The sequence below is a fragment of the Erpetoichthys calabaricus genome, chromosome 1, assembly GCF_900747795.2.
Source record: "Erpetoichthys calabaricus chromosome 1, fErpCal1.3, whole genome shotgun sequence".
Taxonomy (NCBI): Eukaryota; Metazoa; Chordata; class Cladistia; order Polypteriformes; family Polypteridae; genus Erpetoichthys; species Erpetoichthys calabaricus.
The window spans coordinates 233,345,487-233,364,007 of NC_041394.2; the positions used below are offsets into that span (position 1 = coordinate 233,345,487).

General features: G+C 37.0%; 1 protein-coding gene across 10 annotated transcripts in view; it reads right to left on the minus strand.

Annotated features, from left to right (window-relative positions):
- Positions 1-18,521, minus strand: part of cadps2 (Ca++-dependent secretion activator 2) — an 874,989-nt gene that overhangs the window by 674,209 nt on the left and 182,259 nt on the right. The window lies entirely within an intron of this gene.

Below are 18,521 nucleotides of genomic sequence, written 5' to 3' on the forward strand. Positions count from 1 at the left end.
CTTTGATTCTTTAATTATAAATTGTTTGATTATAAATTGTTAATTATAAATTATAAATTGAGTAGACTGGCATTATGCAGCTGTATATGCCAAGGTGGCAGCAGAGCTAATGAAGGTTATGATGCCAAAAGCATTTGAAAAAGTTAATGAGAGGCAGTACAGTGTTTTAGTAACCCACTGGCAAACAGAATGTGGACACAAATGAGCAAAATATTCTTCTCAGAAACAGTAATTGATTTATTTTGTGGAAAGGCTGTGTCATTGAGAAATTAGATAGCTTGCTATACATTAAGTAAGCTTCAGGCACCCCCTACTTAAAGCTGTTTTTCAAGTGTGCTTAGTAAAACTTCATTAAAAACTGTGGTCAGTCAATTTCATGATCTGTTTGCTCTGTCTAAAATAAAAATTCATGACATCTAACAAAAATAAAAAACACAAGAAAAAAATGTCACTATTATACTGTGGCATGTTGACTTAAGTAGGCTAGACAAACATTATTTTTGCTACTCCCATAGATTTCATTTTTACCTCTCCTCACTGAAGAGGTAAGTTGACTATGTTTTCATTTTGCAAGTTTGCATCACTGATATGTACCTACAAGTATTCCTAAAGACTGATTTCCAGAACAACACAATGTTCTGTAAACATCTTTCATTAAAATTGCACTCTATATTTTGCATCCATCTACTTTATAGCCCCCCGTGACCCGAGACTGTGGTAGATTGTGGGTTCGCTTCCCGGTTCCTCCCTGTGTGGATAGCGCTTTGAGTACTGAGAAAAGCGCTATATAACTGTAATGAATTATTATTATTATTATTATTATATAGCGGGTTGGATAATGAATGGATGGATGGATGGACACTTTATAGCCTACTTGTACAGTAATGGAAACATCAGTGATATTACAGTGATCCCTCGCTATATCACGCTTCGACTTTCGCGGCTTCACTCTAATGCGATTTTTTCTTACATGCTTCCGTCACTACGCATGCGCTTTCTGAGAACTTTTATCTAAGCCCTACAATGGCTCCTAAATGTGCTGCTTTTTCTAAGCCTTCTGACAATGAAACTAAGCGCCGGAGGAAGATGCTTACCATCCAGGAGAAAGTGAAACTCTTGGATATGATCAAAGATGGCAATACCCTACAAAAGCCTCCTCACGCATATGAAAAGACAGCGCCAGCAACTGCCTATCAAGATGTTCTTCAGCCGCGCACCCAGACACCCACTGCCTACTCCTAGTACTCCTTTAGCAGAAGAAGACAACGACGCACCTGCTGAAGATACTGCACCACCTTTGTCATGCTTGGGTCACAGATTTGCACAGAGACACAGGAGGTTGTAGAAAAAAAAGACCTTTATTCAAAGCACTGCAAACAAACATTTGTCTCTTTTCAAAAGTTTAAACGTGCTCCATGACAAGTCAGAGATGACAGTTCCGCCAGGGGCAGAGAATGTCTGAGAGAGAGAAACAAAACAACCAATTCCAAAGCTGAGAGGCGCTGCACAATACTTTTAAGTAAGTGGAGTACCGCGTGAGAGGTTTATCACGCGGTATAGCGCAAGTAAGAAGGGTAAGGAGCAATGTGAAGGTAGACTGTCAGCTGTTTCAGGGGTTTTCCCAGGGGCGTCTGTAGTCCTCTGAGGGTGCGATCAGCGCTCCAGCTTACAACCTGAAGACTCCCCTACTGAGCTCGTGCCTTCATAGGTTAGTGGTTGTGTGTAAGAACTGTGTGTGTATGTAATTAAATGTACAGTACAATAATAATAATATGATATTTGTAACATCTAACATGTGTTATTTTCTCTTATTTTGTCTAATATATTGGGTAATACGAGTGTAATGGTGACTAAAGGGTGTTATTTCATGTCTAGAGGGCTCTAATAATGTTAAAAAACGTATTTAGAAGGTCGTAAACAGGTTTTCTATACTGTAACTGCGAAAATATTCGATTTATAAATAAAGAATCCTACTTCGCGAAAATTCATTTATCGCGGTAGAGTCTGGAACGGATTAACCGTGATAAACGAGGGTTCACTGTATTCCCATTTTCATCAAGACAGGACACACACAATTAAAAACTATTTAGTTTGTGATTTAGTTAATTAGCAGCTTAGCTCAAGTCCCATAAGGTGGTTAAGCATCCGAAACAGGACTTTTTTTTTCTTGGGTCTAAATGCATAATCACCCTTGGCAGCTTTAGCATCACTTATACTTTTAAGTTAGTTTAAAACATGTTATTTCTTTCTTAAGAAAACTGTATGTATCAGATAATGCAGCACTGTATCTCTTATGTTAATACCAAATGTACCTTTCTGTATGTCATGTATTTTACTTCATTTAGTGAAAAATTATCGTAGTGCCTGATTTATGATTTTTTTAACTGCTTTGCTTGTAAAAATTTTTACTTTTGTGTTTACATTCGTGTTATCCTTCCTTAACCTCAAATATTAACATGACTTTAATGTACTTTGTTTTTCTGGCAGAAATATGTCTTATTTTGCAACAATGAAAACTGTAAATGTCCTTTAGAATAAGTTGATCTAGAACTGAAAATGTCTAGAAAAAGCATATAAGGTACTTAAAACATAAAATACAGTCTTTTCCTCAAAGCAGTGCATCTGTCTTGCAAAAACTGTCTTCAAACTTTTTCTTTTCTGCCCTGCTGTAATTAAGTATTTCACTTTAATAACAGATGGATTATTGCTCATGAAAAGAAAATTGTTTTTCTTTTGGGTATCTTTTAGCTCCGAGTATGACCATTACATTTTGTGAGTCTACTAATATGATAGTTCCTTCTTTTTGTTTTCACGTTTATAGTGAACATGCTTATGTGAACATACTAATGCCATGTTACATTTTTATGAACATAATAATTTCTACTCTTGTTTTTTTAAGGGTAGTTACACCAAACAATTTTTATTTTAAGGATTTATGTTTTAAACTTGAATATATTTAGACCTTTGTTGAGAAAAGCCCAGATGTCTCCAACTGTGTTTACTTCTAAATGATCCTCAGTGGCTACATAAAATCTTTTATGGTACCTTCCCAGATCAGGGCTGCAAATTTCAGATATTTAAACAATACCTAGCCTTGGGCACATTATATTATTAAGGGATTCAGCCTTCATGTACAATTACTTTTATCTCCATTCAAATGGTACAGGTAGAATCAGGGACAGTTTTTATCTTCAGTTCATAAGGCAATTCTGACTGCTTACTGTATATACAGTATTATCAGAAGTTCTATTTATTGTCTGTGCTATATTGATTGTCAGATGTTTCTAGTAAGCTAGTATTATCAGACTGTGGAATATATGAACTAAGAATCTTGTCGTACTCTGGACACATGTCATTCCTGTTATAGCCAAAGGGACATCAATTACTTTGATATTTAAATTAGATCTTGAAATGGTGATATTAAACAGCCCTGGAAACAAAGTGCTAAACTGTCACTTGGACTTCATGAAGCTTTCACTGCTGCTCACAAGACACTCTCAGCTGTGCCAGTTCCTTTTCTCTTTATGTGCACAGACACCCATCCTTTTAAAATACATTCATGAAATAAAGTGTGCTAACTGTGGAGATTCTGTACTTAAACATTACTTTTAGACAAATCTGTGAATGTTGTAGGTTTGTAGATTAGTCAAAAAAGTGAAAATATTCAGTATTTCAATTTAAAAAATAAACATGGATCCATACATTTCAGATCTAGAGGAGTATGGACGTTGCAGAAAATGAAAAAAAATCCTTCTAAAAGGTTGTGGTGCCTATGAGGGGTCTGTGCCTAGACTGTTATTTCTAATGTATATTAATGACAAGAAACTTGTGAAATTTGCAGATGACACCATACATGGAGGTATAATAAACACAGACGATGCAGGAATTCAAACAGATCTTTGCAAACACTAAGAAAATGTGATTTAAGATATCTATCTATTAAGATGATAGATAGATAGATAGATAGATAGATAGATAGATAGATAGATAGATAGATAGATAGATAGATAGATAGATAGATAGATAGATAGATAGATAGATAGATAGATAGATAGATAGATAGATAGATAGATAGATAGATAGATAGATAGATAGATAGATAGGCCACACATAGGCAAAAGGATTATAAGAATAATAAATACAAGCTCGATGAAACTTACTTAAATGATGCAACCTCTAAATAGGATTCCCAAGTTTACTTTGATATAACACCAAATGGTCTCCACTCATTTTTTACATTTTTTGTTGTTAAGCAAAAGATGCCTATATATATATATATATATTTGTTACTTGTTTTACAGTAGTTAAGTAAAATGAAGAATAAATGGTTTTGGTGACTTGCACTGCTTTTTTTTTTTTTAATCACAGAAAGATATTTTCTGAGAACTCCTTCTTCAGCTGAGAAAACTTTGTTAAGTATCCATTGGTAAAATTTGTTAAGTACCCATTGGTAAACTGGCTCAAATTTGCAAAGCTACCTACTCTCTGCTTCATAAAAGCCATTTTAATTAAAAAGAAAAAAGGTAGATATGTAGAAAGAAGCACTGACTCATTTGGCTTAACTAGTAAATGACCCATGCAACCTTGAGAATGTACTTTGCAGTCTAGAAACAATAATATGCAGGCAGTGAAATGGGTGCTATAAAATAACCAAATACACTTTTCCTCTTGTTTACAGCAATAATAAACAGAAAAAGACTAACAAGTGTCATAGTATAACTCCATTTAATAAAAATGTACTGCTCAGCTGTGGATTCAATTTTTCTACCTTCTATACACCCACTCATAACTGTGTCATCACAGACTGATCATGGACAACTGTGTCTTGAGAGTTTGTAGAGCAAAGAACTACTTAACTCTTTGCAAATCATATACTTAAGTGCAAATCTAGTAAAGGCAAAAGTACATTTTCTTCATTATCATCACCAGTTTAACAGCCATTTTCTGGGTTTTTCTAAGTTAGCCAGTTGTTCCCCATATATTTTACCTCCACTGCCAATGGCGTGGAGAACTAACATTGCAACTTTTATAATTTTAAACCTTGTTCATAATGTGAAGTGAATTGTATTGTGGAAAAGAGGTGAAAAAGAGAGTGTAGGCAGGGTGGAATGGGTGGAGAAGAGTGTCAGGAGTAATTTGTGACAGACGGGTATCAGCAAGAGTAAAAGGGAAGGTCTAAAGGATGGTAGTGAGACCAGCTACATTATATGGGTTGGAGACGGTGGCACTGACCAGAAAGCAGGAGACAGAGCTGACGGTGGCAGAGTTAAAGACGCTAAGATTTGCATTGGGTGTGACGAGGATAGACAGAAATAGAAATGAGTATATTAGAGGGTCGGCTCAGGTTTGACAGCTGGGAGACAAAGTCAGAGAGGCGAGATTGCGTTGGTTTGGACATGTGCAGAGGAGAGATGCTGGGTATATTGGGAAAAGGATGTTAAAGATAGAGCTGCCAGGCAAGAGGAAAAGAGGAAGGCCGAAGAGATTTATGGATGTGATGAGAGAGGTCATGCAGGTGATGGATGTAACAGAGCAAGATGCAGAGGACAGGAAGAAAAAGATGATCCACTGTGGCAACCCCTAACAGGAGCAGCTGAAAGAAAAAGAAGTTCATAAAGTAAAGTGTGGGTCACAGACTTGCACAAGAGATGAGAAAGTGAGTCCAGGTTCTAACAGGTGAGGGGACGCTGGCGCACGCATGTTGTCGCCGCTCCTCCCTGTAAACAACACTTTTCGCAAAATTCGCCTAATTCTACACTTTCTTACGTTTGTTTTATTTCTTTTATTGTATGTATAGTTCTTGGATACAGCTGACTCGAATTGTATGAATTTGGCATATATTTACAGATTTTATGGACTCTACTTTGACTGGGAACAGCTGAGTCTGTGGATCACGGGACGAGAACCTGCAAACATTTCTTTGTACCTGGCAATCTAGGACCTCGGGATGATCTGTCTCCGTGATTATATTAAATTCGCTTTGCTGATCTGCTCCCATTTCATCTTACAGTACTCTACGACTGGGAACTGATCTGATGTTCATACTATGTTCATACTGTTTTGGCTCCGGGGAGATCACGCCTGAAATTACCAAGCGTTACTGTTTGTGGCTGTGTATTGGAACCTCCAACTCCTGGTACCTCCTCCTGCTATGCTTTCTGCTGCTTGCTATGGCTGCTCACCTACGCTACCACACCCGCCTATCCTACCGGTTCCGCTGTGCTGTGCTGCTTCTCCACTGCTATTCAGATAAGTATTGCCCAGTATCATGCTAAAATACTCTCATGACAAACTCCTTCTTATTAAACAGTTTGTCCAGAGCAAATGGTCTGACTGCAACATCCTAAAGGACGCCGGTATTTTGCAGCGCCCGAAATATATACATCGCGGGTCAGGTCGCCGCCACCGCCGGGCTGCGAATGAAAAGACCACCGGCAGCATTTGCTCAGGAATACGCCGTCCTTCTCATGACCCTGGAAATAGAATTGTCGGTGTGCCAAATTTGCATTATGTGGAAATAAACCCTGATCGCGGCTCTGTGCAGAAAGAAGCCTCATTATCTAATATTGCACTGTTTAACTCGAGGTCTCTTAATGGCAAAGCATTGGTGCTGTCAGAACTCATCACTGACACCAAACTTGATATTCTGTGTCTAACGGAGACTTGGCAAAAAACAAACAAATTTGCGTCTCTCACAGAGGCGACTCCAATTGGTTTCACTTTCCACTCAGAGCCTCGCAGCTCAAGACAAGGCGGCGGGCTTGCAGTAATTATCAGAGAAGACTTAAACATTAAAAGAATCCCAATTGACTGTCCATTGTCTTTTGAGTGCCTGGCTCTTAAACTAATAACGAAATCAGGTCCTGTCTCACTCATTGTTCTTTATCGTCACCCAAAATACAATGCATCTTTCTTATCCGATCTGATTGAACTTTTGACCCACCTAAGCTCTTACTCTCAGAGAATTATCCTTCCTGGTGATTTCAACATCCATATTGACACCCCCACATCTAAACTGAGAAATGAATTCCTGTCCTTACTGGACTGTTTTGACTTGACACAACATGTTGATTTTCCAACCCATTCTGGCAGTCATATATTGGACCTGATCTGCACTTCTGGACTATCTGTTGCCAACATTTACAGCACTGATTTGGGACTCTCTGACCATAAAGCAGTATTTTTCACTGTCTCACTACCTCTCCCACCTCTTACCTGTAAACGACAAATTTCTTACAGAAACCTTAAAAATATCTGTCCCTCTATCCTTTCTGGATCCATTTCTGATCTTTTACTGTCTGCACCTATTCCATCAACACTAGATAGTTTTGTTGACCACTATAACTCAGCCCTTCACTCAGCATTAGATAAAACAGCTCCTTTAAAACATAAGGAGGTTTCCTTTAAACGCTCAGCTCCTTGGTATAACTCAGAATTGCGATCTATGAAAGCAGCTGGCCGACGCCTTGAGAGAATGTCACGTAAGACTGGCCTCACCGTGCACATCCAGGCTTTCTCTGACCACCAAAGAGCTTACAGAGAAGCACAAACTTCTGCCAGGAACACCCATTATGGCAGAATAATAGAAAGTGGCCATGATAACCCAAGGGTTTTGTTCTCTGTAGTTAATAAACTACTCGAACCTGCATCTGGTCCAACTACCTCTTCTACTGAAGTCTGTGAGGAATTCCTCCACTTTTTCCGTAACAAAATTAAAGATCTAAATAATTCAACTAACATAAATATATCATCTGTTTATATCTCTCCCTGTTTTCCCACTCCATCCAGCTCCTTCTCTAAGTTCTCACCAGTCACTTCTGCGTTTGTTAATAACCTGCTTTGTAAGATGAGGCCGACTACTTGTGTACTGGACCCCATCCCCACCACACTACTTAAATCCTGCCTTCATGCCATAATCCCGACTGTTACAACAATAATAAACTCATCCCTTGACACTGGCTCCGTGCCGCTCACTTTTAAAATTGCTTCTGTAACCCCAATGTTAAAAAAGTCTGGCCTTGATGCTGACAATCTTAACAATTTCCGGCCTATTTTCCACTTACTTTTCCTGTCAAAAGTTCTTGAGCGTGTTGTAGCTTCCCAACTCACCAATTACCTAACCTCTAATAATTTGATGGAACCCTTTCAGTCTGGTTTCAGGGCGCGGCACAGCTGTGAAACTGCTCTGCTACAGGTAACCAATGATTTGCTTATGGCAGCAGACTCTGGACAAACTAGCATATTAATTCTGTTAGACCTCAGTGCAGCATTTGACACTGTTAGACATGACATCCTACTGTCCAGAATGGAGAACATGCTGGGTATCTCTGGCACTGCCCTCCAGTGGTTCAAGTCCTATCTGACTGATAGGCAAGAGTTTGTTAGTCTTGGCAACAGCAGATCCAACTCCGTGCCAGTCACACAAGGAGTCCCTCAGGGCTCTGTCCTCGGTCCTCTGCTTTTCTGTATTTATATGCTTCCCCTTGGCCATATTATCTGTAGTTATGGATTGGATTATCATTTTTATGCTGATGATACTCAGCTCTACTTCAATGTTAAAAGTGGAACTTCATCAGAGCTTTCTCAGCTCACAACCTGCCTTAGTGAAATTAAAACCTGGATGGAGCAGAACTCTTTAAAATTAAATTGCAATAAAACTGAACTCCTGCAAATTGGGACTAAAATGCAACTTAATAAAATGAGCTCCTTCCCAGTCCATCTTGGCAGTGATCTCATCAGACCTGCCTCTACTGTAAAAAATCTTGGTGTCATTTTTGATTCCTCCCTCACTTATTCCGCCCACATAAATCACATTAAGAAACTTTCTTACTTTCACCTCCGTAACATATCCTGTGTTCGCTCCTTCCTCTCCTTCTCTAATGCTGAGAAACTTGTCCATGCTTTTATCACATCCCGCATCGATTATTGTAATTCCCTACTGGCAGGTGCCCCTTCTAATCTTATATCACAGCTCCAGCTTATTCAAAACTCAGCTGCAAGAGTCCTTACTCGAACCAGCAGCAGCGAGCACATCACACCCATCCTGCTCCATCTTCACTGGCTCCCTGTGTCTTACAGAATCGAATATAAAATCCTACTAATAACCTACAAAGCTTTAAATAACCTCGCGCCAAACTACATCAGTGACCTTCTCCATCACTATGTGCCTGCCCGCCCACTAAGGTCCTCTGATTCTGGTAATCTTGTTGTGCCCCTCACTAATCTACACTCCATGGGTGACAGGGCCTTCAGCTGTATAGCGCCCAGACTCTGGAATGACTTACCGAAATTAATCAGGTCAGCTGACTCCATGAATTCTTTTAAAAAACAACTCAAAACTCATCTGTTCAGGAAGGCTTTTAGCTCTACTTGACTTTATTACCTTTCTCTCAGTTTACTTCTCTGTCAAGATGCTCATGTAACCTGTGTGTGTGTGTGCGAGACCATCAATTATGTTGTCTGTTTTTTTTTCAGAATTCACTGTCTTAATCTTCTTTATTTATTTATCTGGTTTGTACAATGCTATATACTGTATATTCTGCCGTTCTTTATTATATTCTGTAAGTGCCTTGAGCATGGGAAAGGCGCTATATAAATAAAATGTACTATTATTATTATTATTATTATTGTTGTTGTCAAGACAAGAACATTATCATTCCAGCTAATTTCACCTGGATGACTGAGAATCTTCACAGACATTATCAAAGCATTTATCAAAATGGGAGCTGTCACTGATACATAACCCACATGCAAACAAGGATGATGACGCCGTCCTGCATCCATCCCATCATGAACAGATAGACATTCCGCAGAAGCGTAGAAACAGATAGTGAACACACATCCATGCAAGCGGACACTTTTAAATGTTCCCTGAACCAGGTGCTGATAGACATGGTACGCAGGAAATGTGCGAACATGCATTTGCACCGGCAGCAGACAACCAGTCCCTGCCTGCTTTAACCGAATGTCAGTTGGGGGGTTGTCAATCTCACAATATGTAACATAGTTTCATAAAGATTTCAGACAAGCTGCCCACGAGTACTGAGAACAAAGATCATTAAATATATTTTGCTGAGAAAGAAGGTACCATATGTTCCTGCTCTAAAATAATAAGCCATGAAAGTTGATTACCAGTTGTGTGCTTGACAAATTTTATTATGTAAATAGAAAGGAGTGAAAGTAATGAATATGTTTCTCTTTTAGTTACATCACCATCTATTAATTTGGAACAGTTATCTGGTGGTGCACTAATCTTTGCCTTTTTTAGCCTTGGCCTTTCTTTATTGAGTGACCATTAATACCTCATTATCTTTTTTGTATTACTTTAGCAACCATGAGTATACTAGAATAGTAAATTATGTTTTTCAAGTATGTTCCCAGACCATAGATAGTAACTATCTATTTTACTCCATCAGAGCATTTTGATCTTTCTGTATTACTTCTTCATTACTGGTTTTCTTTAACATAGACCACTTATATTTTTCTTCATTTCTCCATCCTCATGCAAAACATGCAATCCTCCACAGACAAATTGCTATATTGGTACTACTGACATTTTTTTTTTTTAAACTACAATAAACTGCTTTCATGCTCCAAATTTGCTCAGATAAGCTTCACCAATCAACTCAATGACAATCTGCATTGAACTGGTGGTGAATCATTCAGGCTCTGCGAGTGTAGGTGCATGCAACGGTAAAGCTGTGTAGCCCCAAAGTGGTTGACTGGCTAATTGCATTTGCACATGAAGACCTAACTGGTTGAGCCAATTTTCTAACTGACACTGTGTTTGGTGCATGGTGTAATCAGGCACCTGCACTCACAATAGTATAAAAGGAACCTGAGAGGATATGAGTGGGGAGATTGGTTAAAAAAAGGGAAAGAAGAAAAGATCATGGAAGTAAGGAGAAGAACATGTGAAAGATCAGAATTAGTAGGGAGCCAGTGTTAATAGATGGCAGAAAAGCTGTCAGACGAAACCCTGCTGCGGAGCTCAGTGAATGGCACCCCAGGAGTGGACTGGATCACTCCCTGCTGCACACTAGCCAAGGCCACAGGTATCCATTAGATGCCAAAATGTAGGGACACTGATTCGGGCTCAGCACATCCCAGAAGATGCAGAGTGATGGTGATTGGAACAGGAGTCAAGGAGGGGCACTTTCACTAAGATTTCAGCTCTGCTGAACATGCATGGAAGTTGGGTGGGTGGGGCAAGACAAGTATGAGTGACAGAACACTAGGAAGGAATACAACAGTAATTGGTTTCACCCAGGATTTTAATGTAACACTTATTAACTATTTATTTGGATTTTAACTTCCTCACAATTACTAAGTTTTCATTGGATTATTTATTGGCTTATTTATAAATGAATATTTGCACTACACCTTATTTGTTTATTTGACAGTTTTGATTTGACTTGTAATTAAACTGTACTAAGCACTTTTGTATGTACCAACCTTGCCTGTAATATGTCCTTATTGCCCTAGCCATCCTCCGTACATGATTACCGATGACCTGGGTTCAAGAAGAATATGCCAGCTGTGGGCAATCTGGAGTATCACACTGTGACTGAAGTGTGACGTCTTTTTGTTTTTTAAATTTGACATTTTACTCACTGATTTTTATACATAGATTAATGGCCATCATGAATCTGCATTGATTTATTCAGTTTAGATTGGAATATACATATGCATACATTATTTCCAAATGTCTACATGTATTTTTTAAGTGTGTAAATCACAATAAAACCCTATGTCAGAATGACCAGTTAATATATAATTCAAAGGTGAGGTGAAATGAATTTATCCCTTGGGAACTGGTTACAAAATAGACAAATAAGATATTTTGCACGTACTTTTATAAGTTGGTCCAGAACCCAATATGGGGTAAAAACTGCATAAAAACTAATTGCCGAAAGCTAGAAATAATATTCATCCATCTGGGTGACACCCACACTGTCCATTCTACAGACTTAGTAAAAGACAAGTCATCTGAAGATGCACCGTCTCACTTACACAGAATCACCCTTTGGCACAGCTCAGCTTTCATATCTTTCTTGAAAGAAGGGCCCAAACAATAATATCAAGAGCAGATACATTGGGCTGATATTTGATCTCTTCATATGCATCAGTATCAGCACTGATATTTTGATGCTGAAAGTCTTCAAAGAAAAGCACATTTATTATGCTATTTTTTACAGGCGTAAAAGACTTTTTTTTTTTTTTTTTAAATCACTGCCCTTGACTGACATGCACAATAATGTTAAATGAATTGAGCATTAATAATCTATTGCTGCTGTGCTTCAAAATGCTAAACTACACCTACATTCATCATCCCTGGAACTGACGATAAGGTAAATTTTTACAGAGGACAGATAGTCATTTATTTACTTATTGTTATAACTGAGCTTCGCCATTTTCCTGTTAAAATGCTATATTCCATGTTTATCTGTGTATAACCACTGTCAAAATGGCTACTGTAAAGCCTACTCCAAACGTCAGTCAGCCATTGTCCAACCTGCTATATCCTAATACAGGGTCACGAGGGGGTCTGCTACTCCAAATGTGCACAAGGGTTTTACTCTTCAACCAATATCATCTTTGTTTCAAAGGTCAGGCATTTATCCAGTAAAAAACAGCAGGAGTTTTGCTTTTAAACATCTATATATATTTAACTCTTTATGCTGCAGCAATTGTTCAATTTAGCACTTTCACTTTGAGTGTGTGCAGATAAGGATTCACCACTACTCCAGTATTTGTTTTCTTCTCAAAGTGATGAGCAGGTTGTTATTCTGTCTAATTTTTGGAATGCCCAGTCTGTCAGCTTTAGAGGGGACATATATTTTGCTTTCTAAGGCATGTAAACTTGCCTTCATATTGTAGCGAAAGGTTGATAAAACAATGTATTTGTCATTAAATGCACATCAACTTGCTGTGTTTGTCCTCAACTCAATAGTGCAGCTTACTCTCCCAAAATGTAACTTCCGAAGAGCCATCCATGTCACTCTGGCTATTGAATGAATTACTGTACATTTCATATGCAAGTAAGCTCCTGAAAATGCCTACTTGGACTTGTGAAAGGTGCAGGTTTTTCATTATGTAAATTATCATATGTTACAAATCCTTGCAAAGCAGGTACATTTACTTTTACACAGAGCTGTAATGAAAAAATTGTCTTGTAGCTTTTTTTTTTTTTTTTTTTTTTTTTTTAAATTACACCACCTGTGTATTACTTGGTCCTTCCTGACCTTACAGTAGCAGTGAGAAAAGCTGTCCAACCACTTTTGTAATTTGCCTAGCTGAACGTGTTAAAAAAAAATATACATGCAAACAACTGCAGAAGTTAAAAAAAGAAAGCAGAAACTATTAAACTGCAGGTTGACTTTCTCAGTGAATTAAATCATTTGCTTACCTCATGAGTAAAATCTGTTGGTTCACAAACAGTTTTTTATTCAAGACAACTACCATTTTAAATGTCAATAAAATGTTCCAATATTATGATTTATAATTGGTGCCCTTGTGCTGTTTACATTATTAAAATACATTCAAATACTGCTTCTTTTGTAATAGTCTCTCATCTCATCGTTTTCTAACTCACTGTCTTAGCTTTTTCTACTTTGTGCTCTTTTGCATTTTTGTTCAGAATCTGCTAATGTCAGAAGTTAGTGTTGGTTGTATTACGGGTGGGAATTTGGGAGATATGCAAATTTAAACATTCCATTAGCCTATCAAACAGGTATCCTTTCTTCCAACCATCAGAATATGTTCAAATTAATCTGGAAACATATTTAAAACTAAAAATAAATAATGCTGAATAATCCTATGGCAAGCACATTCCTGGTTGTATAACAATAATAATCTACTTTAAATAGTACTTATTAAACACATGTAAATGGATATAAATATATTTCAATTCATTTCATTAATACACATATCTCTCATGATATTTATGTGTACACTGAGTCATTTATTCATTCATTAATCCCCTAAAAAAGTCTTACTTCATATAATCATCACATGAGACTGCATAATAACACAACTTTGTTGTCATTGCAGTTTATTCTATATATTTAAGACTATATTATTAAATTATTAAATCAATTACACATTTATGCTCAGGGCTCTTTCAATGTACACTTCAGAGAGAGGAACAAACATCAGATGTCTAAAAAAAAAAAAAAAAAAAAAAACTTGTTTACATGTTAAATTAAAACATGTTCATGTGAAAACACTTAAAAGTTTTCTTTTTTTTAGGAAAACCTAATACCTGTAACTAAACACTCCAGCACTATCAGGAGAACAGGTTTTGGTAATTGGTCATCTTTGCTGTACACACATCATTTTTCATTATTGATCTAAAACACCCACATTGTTCATGTTTTTGGTCGAAAATAACATTTTATTTGGATAGTGTGAAGCTTTTGACTTTTAGACCAGGATGTATGTTTATAAGGGCTTTATATCCATATTTTGCTTACTGTATTTTAATAAATACTGCTTTTTATTTCTATCCTTTGTCTGGACATCACGGGTGAGGTAATAAAGTAAATACAAGGCACCTGGTGTGGGTAGACTTACACTATCTTCCACAGGGTTAGAAGGCTGTGGTGGGATGCCTCTAATAATGAGCAACAAAGGAAGGAGTAACACAGTGTTACTAAATGACATTAAAAGGTGCATTCCGTATCCTCCTTTGTCTTATGGGCAGCCATTTGTCTGCCCTAGCCTAATCTAATAAGTCCCTATCTGTAGCAATAAAGAGGTAGTAATGTTGCAAAGGCACTGCTCATAATCAGTACTTAATTGTGTGTGTATGCATGTTTTAGGTGTATGTGTGTGCGGTAAGCTGTGGGGGAATGAGGGAAGGCCACACCATAACATCCCACAATAATACATATGCTAAAAGCGGTAATTCATCAGTTTCATATGGAAAGCTAGATTGTGTGAGAAATATCTCCAGGATGATCAGCCAGAAGGTGGTGCCAGTGGCTGGAGTGTTTTTTTATTCATCCAACCATTTCTTAAAATGTGCTAAAAGGCAATTTCCCATTTGCAGGTTATGGCTATACATGTAGAAAGGTAGACGCAAACACTACCTGAAGGATCACAATACTACCTTAGTAAGTCACTAATCACATGCAATTACAGCAGCACTCTGAAGCTAAATTCTACAGAGAAGGAAAATACTGCATAATGTGCCTGATCTGACATATAATTAAAAATCAATTCTGTTTACTTGAGTTGTACATGTGGGGAATGGGGATTTGAAAACAAGGGTGCTGATAATTCTTTCATAGAAGCCCAACTGTCACAACAGATAAAAATGAAACATTTTTAAAACAGGTTGTTGTTTAAGTTATCTTGCTCTTGAATGAATGAGGTCAGAGTTGAATGAGTGTTAAAAATATAACTTGTTTAATTACTGCATGGTTTTATTTAAACAAAAAAGGCATCTAGAATGACATTTTTCTAGTTTCCAGGTGACAAATAGGCTTACAGATGCAGCTGCTGCCACATCTGTTTAATGTATTAAAGAAGGAAATGCAAGTGGACAAATTTTGATTTCTGCAGTGATAGGTAAGGAAGTTGAAGGCTTGTTATCTACAGTTTTTGGATGTATGAAATGATACCTAAAAAAAACAAAAAAAAAACACACACCTTTCCAGCTAATGTATGTTGTCTGTCATTTTTGCTCACAGCCTAGAAAGGGCCCTAAGCCAGGGCAAACTTTGAAAACTGAGACAGCCTCATCCAGCTGGATTTCTGGTATGTGGTGAGCTGCTTTGCTTTCCTCAGTCTCAACTAAAAGTGTCACAAGCTGTATGAATCCTTTGTAGCAAGACTGCTGACACGCATCTTAGAATGTTAGGCTAAGAAAGTTGCCAGGGTAATGGAAGCCAAGAAGAGTGAACATTTGTCTGAGCTAATAGATAATGAGGTGACACTACAGATCACAAGAGAGAATCTGAAACTACTCTGTGACTATGGGATTATGAGAGGGGATGAAACAACTTTTGTTATTTGGGAAATCTTTGATACTTCTGAGAAAAAAAAAAATAACAATGCTGTTGTTCAAGTGATCTTGACAAATATGAATTTATAAACATACACAAACTGACAAGTGTGTGAAAATTCTTCACAATTTCAACACATAAACATAGTGAGGGCCTGCATCAGCATGTAGTACGCAAACAATAATTCATTTGTGCATTTTCACACCTAGCATTAACATTCAGAATCTTTTAGCTCAATGTATTGTGAACATGTTTCAAAACATTACTCACTGAAGTACTTAATCATCCCTCCTGTAATCTTTGGTCAGTTTTCATTCCATCTAACTCTTTAAATAAAACAAAATGGGTGAAGTTTATTTCCAAGCTGAAAAACTAAAACAAAATTTACAGAGGTAACACTTTGACTTTTTAGACTTGATTAAATGTGTTTTTGATGGGGAGATCAATTAAAATATGTTACTGATGGTTGCTTATCTCTACTTCTGCTTGCATCTTTTCCATGTGATCAGTATTATATAGAGCTGTACCAAAACAGCACATAAGCTGCCACTTACTATTCTTCTTTTACTGTAAATATGGCTACTCTACAAAAAAAAGATTTGGTTCCTCTCTTTCTGGACAAGAGAAAAAGTCAACTTGAGCTGAAGATCGTTCACAAGAAGCTTTCTTTCTTCATGGAGTGGTTGAATTCTTTACATTTTATTATACAGCAATGATCTCGGGGTTGATAGGAACAGCTGAGAGTTGCCTTCAACAAGCTACAGAAAGGTATGGCCTCAGTTGAGACTATGACTGACTGCACCACAACAGAGACTGGTAGTATCAACAGCCAGGTGGAGCTACTGACAGCAACATTCATATAGATGAAGTACTGTAATCACTTCAACAGCCCGAGATTAGAGGACTTAAAGATTGGCCAGACAGGAAACAACATGCTGGCATATCTGCGAAGCCTCTGGGCAGCTATCTTTCCAGATATTTCCTCTTTTCAGCCAATAATTGAGAGTACTATGCATTTTAACACTTTGCATTATGCTGATATTATAACAAGAGTTGTTGATTATCAAGACCACCAAAAAGTATTTTGTGAGCATCACATAACTTAAGACTTCTACTTTGATGGAAATAATTTTTTTTGTGATAAAACGCTAAACAATGCCCTGAAATGAAAAACAGAAAGGGCTCACTGAGATGAATAAACCTTTGGACAATTTCCAATGCTGTCCGCCTGTTGCCTTCAAATTACAGATTTCCAATGGGCAATCGCCATTACTAATACTACGAGGACTGCCATGGTGTGAATGATTCTGACTTTTGTCAGGTCTTTTTGCCATTTATGGCAAGGACTGTATTATGGGAGCATGGTGGCTTAAATTTTTTTCTTTTCCCTTTTTGGAACAAGGTGGAAAAAAATGTAGCATTGCAGACTGCTTGCAGTTTAGGCCACAGATGCCATGTATGACTCAATTCTGAAGCCCAAAGTCCTCAGATTGTGCACTTGTTTGCTTAAAGGATGTTCTCAGTGAAGTATATTAAAAGCTCTGCAAAGAAAATCAAACAGGGTACATGAACTTCATATTTTTATGTGAATACAACCCTCTAATTCAGCATAATGCTTTCCATCAGCTAAGCTAAATTATATATATTGCTAACATAAAAAGAATGACTGAACTGACAGCTGCATTTTCTGTAAAAGTCAAAAAATATTTTGAGACAACAAAAGACAAACAAGACAGAAAGAAGTTTGCGGGAAGAATGCCGGGGGTTTGGATTCTTTTCAGGTGTTCTATGTAATTGTTTTTACAGCATATAATTACAAAAAAATATTGAACTTCTTGCAATTTTTTATCAGTTCTTTTTTCATTACTTTAAAATAAAATCACAAAAAATATGAAAAAAAAATATTTCAAGGACAAAAATGTAATTCTGGAAAATACATTTGTTATTGTTTATTAGGAAAATGATCTCCAAAAAAAGTGGCTACAAAACTAACATGAAACAGAAATGTTTATATTAAAAAGGGTATTTTAAAAAATTTACATCTACAAAGTTGTAATTAATCTTGACACAAGTTATGCTGTTTTAAATAATTAGCACAGACACAATAATTTCCAATAATCTGATAATATTAAAACAAACCTAAATAAATATTTCATTATTCATCTCAGACTTGAGTGCTGCAATTAAACTTGGAGCCATTTTAAAATAGCACTATTTTAAGTCAGAATAATCCCTCATTGATTTATATAAATTATATTGTGCACTTTGTTTTATGTAAAACTGCATGCAATATACTCTTAAAAAGAGAAGCACAATAAAGAAATATAAGGCAAAACACTTTTCCATACACGTTATATTCATAAACCTCTCAATTATCTTTCACAAAATGTAGTAATGATATTACTCACTTATCTTATGACAGATTACACTAACAAAAATATCTGTTATTTCATAGTAGTATGGTGTTGTACCAAGTTAGCCATTATGGATGCAATGAGAAGTTAAGCAAAA